The sequence below is a fragment of the Gekko japonicus genome, unplaced genomic scaffold (assembly GCF_001447785.1).
Source record: "Gekko japonicus isolate JY-2015 unplaced genomic scaffold, Gekko_japonicus_V1.1 scaffold778, whole genome shotgun sequence".
NCBI classification, from domain to species: Eukaryota; Metazoa; Chordata; class Lepidosauria; order Squamata; family Gekkonidae; genus Gekko; species Gekko japonicus.
Genome location: NW_015162501.1, coordinates 807,160 through 811,809, shown reverse-complemented (window position 1 = coordinate 811,809; position 4,650 = coordinate 807,160).

The window sequence follows — 4,650 nt, the reverse complement described above, 5'->3', positions numbered from 1 at the left end:
GGGCGTGAACTTGGGGTGATATTTATAAAAATATCAACAGCAAGAAGGGAAGAGCAGAAATAAATACATTATGCAAAACTGGGGGATGAAATAAAACAGTTGTTTTTCTAGTAGAAGTACCTACAGATAGGCCTAGCAGAACCCACCCATGGCTATTTCTGGTGTCCCCAAAATAAAAAAAGGAGGGAGATGAGAGATGTTGCAGCAAGTCAGTGGGAATCAGGAGCGAGAGGAGTAACAGCAAAGAGGGGGAAGATGTAGTTTTGAGGCTTCGCCAAGTGAGGCTAGGAGAAGAGGGAGGGGGAAAGAAATGGCACATTGCCCAAGAATGAGATGCCCTGCTGAAAATAGTGTTTTCTGAGCATTTAGAGCATCAGACTGTCTTGTTGATTTTTTGTACTAAAGTGGCAGAGCTATGAATGTACTCTTCCATTGGATGCAGTGTTCTGTACACCTGTTTGCCTGATCTGTCTGAAATTCCCTTGGAGGTTCTTTCGCGTTGACACTTCAGACAAAGCAAAAAGTAAATACATAAAGCATAAAGTCTCTTAATGTGGAAAAACTTAATGTGGAACCCCACACACACAAATATTTAAATATATACAATGTCACTCAAATATAAATCAAGCAATTACAGATAATGTCTCTCTAAAAGGAACCATAAATAGAAGTATGTTATTAAAGAAATTTCCAAACAAAACTATGCCTGGTTCTCTGGTTTACCTTCAGAATGGAAAGAGAACACACATTACATGCTTGATATGTTTTGAATGCCTCCAGAGTTTTCTAGAACATGGGCTCTCAACCTGCCTCTACCCTCAGACATTACTCTTCCATTGATGGTGCTCTGTCTCCCCCACCCCCACCCCCCGAACAACATTTTAGGGGGGTTTAGTCTGCAGCAAAGGGCATGAGTTAGTAAAACGCCCCTTTCCTTGTGTCTGGGGGAATCTAGACTGAACTGAAGCCAAAATCTTGTAGTTTAGATTTCATTTCCAAATATTTGAAATTAAAGATATATATTGTGTCTAAGTAAACACACACAAACACACACACATATGGGTGTGTTTAATGTTACACAATCTAAATTTCTGTCATTAGCAACATCACAGACTATAATTGTAGTGTGTAGAAATGAGAAAAATAACGCTGCATGTGATAAGTGATGGGAAAATATTCTTTGTCCACTAAAGAACATTTTATGAATATTTTGTGGCCGTAGTAGAAGGAAAATAAAGGAATGAAGTTAATTGCAGCCACCTTATTTTACTTAATTGATCTTGATTTGAAGTTGCTATGCTGAGTGTGATCTGATGTGTTATAATGGCAGCCTGAGAAACCTATTTTTAACTTTTATGGCTAAATTTACCAGGGTAGGTGCTATCTATTCTCTTTAATTAATGGTGTGCTGTATTGTTTTTCTTACCTCCGTATCGTCTTTTCTGAATGACTCTTGCTACACTGTAAAATGTATACTGTGATTTCTGATAAGATACTAGAAAAAAACCTCAAATTAAAAAGCTGGTGGTACAAACAAAGACACTGGACATTTGTTTTTGTTTTCCTCACTGTAGACATTGGCATTGCAGGGGCATAGCAGTGATCTGTAACAACTAGTATGAGCATTGATATGCAAATTAATACACTAAGCAATTAGAGGCAATTAAACCAGGATCTTGTGCAATTAGAAACTGTGCTGTTCTCATTTCATTTGGAGAAGTTTATGTGTTGGGAAAAGGAGAAAAAAGTACAGGAATCTTTAAGTACTTGTCAAGATGTGACCAATCATAACAAGTTACGGAACACATAAATTAGCATAAGGAAGGAAACGGAGGAGAATAAAAGCAAAAGTTTTGCTTGGGGATAGGGATGCCTAACAACGTAGGCTATACCAACAGAAAATTTTGCCAGGGTTGGCACAGTTGATAACATAGGCTTTTCTCTATTCCAATGGGAGAACAGAGGGTACTTCCACATACTCATGATGGGGGAGACACCAATACATATGTTGGATCGAAGCTAAAATCAGTCATAATTGTTTAATACGTAGCAAAATCTAAAATTGTCTTACCTCATGCATGTTAGTTAAAGTTCTTTATGGCCCCTGTCACACGGGCAGGAAACTGCAGAGGAGAAGTGTGGCTGTTTGCCCCGGGGCAAACTAACATGCAGTAAAGCGATCAGACCTACTGTGGAGGTTCTGTGGAGGTACTGTGGAGGTTCCATGGCAAGGGAGAGGTGCCGATCACAACACACGCCTGCGCACAATGAAGAAGCGCGCGGCGCGGCGAACTGGTTTTCTTTTTTTGTGTAGACTACGAATGCGCATGCTCCGTTGGGTGCGTGTGCGCATCCACGGAGACGTGGGGGAAAAAAACCCCTTTTCCGCAAGGGGACATGGGCGGGCGCCGGATACCACCGGAAACGCGATCAGACGCCCGCCCTTGCCCCGCAGTTTCTGGAAACTAGTACCTCCAAGGTACTAGTTTTTTGCTGCGCTTTTTCGGCAGGAAGCCTCAGTTGTGCCACGGAAGCGCTACGCTTCCCAGATGTGCTGGTGAGATCGCGACCGGAAACTCCGCTTGTCTTCCGTATCTCTTGCGTGGCTAATGTTGCGTGTGAAAGTTCTTTATGTGTATCAGAAATAGCTTACAATCACATGAACACAGCTTTGTATTCATAACAGTCCCTCTCAGACAGTGTTGCCAACTGAGAATTGAGAAGTTCCCAGATATTTGAGGGTGGAGCCAGCAGGGATATGTTGTATACAGTCCATTCTCTGAAGCTGCCATTTCTCCAGGGAAACTGATCTCTGTAGTCTAGAGATCATTTGTAATTTCCAGAGAACTCCAGGCCCCACCTGGATGCTGGCAACCCTACTTCACTGTACAATAAGTAAAACTTCCTTGTGTTCAATAAGACACAACTTCAGGGCAAATATATTTTTAAAAACACCCTATTGCACAAGTTGATATATAACATAATAGTTATTTATTTATTTTACAAAATTTACATCCACATTTCTGCCCTCAGAAGGGCCACCAAGGCGGCTAACAAATTAATGCCAAACAAGAGAAGAACAACACATCATTAAAACAATTAAAACCAGAATTAAAATACCTACAAAGACATCAAAACAACAATTACATGAAGCCTGCTGGGTGACCTTGGGCCAGTCACAGTTCTCTCAGTACTCTTTCAGCTCCACCTACCTCGCAAGGTGCCTGTTGTCGTGAAAGGAAGGGAAAGGCAATTGTAAGCCACTTTGAGACTCCTGAGAACCTGTTCTTCTTCTGCCCTCACAAGGGCCACCAGGGTGGCAATAAGCAAAGATTGGAGGTATTTCCATGCTGAGATAATTTATTCTGCAAGTCATGGTAGAACCCCTACGGATGAACAAAAGAACCGGCTGGTGTTCTTGCAATAGTTCTCTCCTAATACCTGATGCTGATCTGCTGATTTTGACGCCATGAACTGTTTTCAGATCTGCGTTGTTTAATCCTTTTACCCTCCCCCTTGGAGTCTAGGTATAGAATCACAGAATCATAGAATGTTAGAGTTGGAAGGGATCTTGCAGGTCATCTAGTCCAACCCCCTGCACTCTGCAGGAGCATAGCTGAAAGATAGCCCTACATACCTACAACATACCCGAAAGAAGGTTGTCCAGCCTCCGCTTGAAAACGTCCAGCGAAGGAGCACCCACCACCTGCCGAGGCAGACTTTTCCACTGCTCAACCACTCTTACAGTTAGGAAGTTTCTCCTGATATTTAGCCGGTAAAAACTCCCTTGTAATTTCCACCCATTAGATCTAGTCTTGCAATCCAGAGCAAGAGAGAATAGATCCGCTCCATCTTTTAAGATCAGCTCCATCTTTTACACGACAGCCCTTCAAATATTTGAAGACTGCAATCATGTCCCCTCTAAGCCTTCTCTTTCCCAGGCTAAACATACCCAACTCTTTCAACCTTTCTTCATAAGACTTGGATTCCAACCTTCTCACCATCCTGGTTGCCCTTTTCCGGACACGCTCGAGCTTGTCAACATCCTTCCTAAAATGTGGTGCCCAAAACTGGACACAGTACTCCAGGTGAGGCATGACCATAGCAGAATAGAGTGGTACTACCACCTCCTGTGATCTGGACACAATGTTTCTGTTAATGCATCCTAAGATTGCATTAGCTTTCTTTGCAGTCACATCGCACTGTAAACTCATGTTTAGCTTGTTCAGCCTAACCTACCTCACAGGGTTGTTGTGCAGATCAAAAGGGGGAGAGGAGAATTATGTAATCTGCTTTGGTCTCCACTGTGGAGAAAGACTGTACTTTTCCTCCTGGGGAATCATTGCTGCCAATCTCCAGGTGAGGGCTGGAGATCACTCAGAATTAAAACTGCTCTCCAGATGGTAGAGATCAGGGGCAGATAATGGTAGGTTGATGGTTGTGTTAGCCGAACTGCTTTATCTACAACAGTTGGCATATCTTACTCTGGGTTGCTTTTGCCAGCTATACCAAGGTCCAGTCCACCCCAAGGATTTACCAGTAAAAGAGTCGAGGCTGGTGGTTCCAAAATAATCTGTCTTTTACTTAAGAATATATATATATATATAAATCACAATACTGAAGCACACACACTTTCAATCAAGGTCTTTA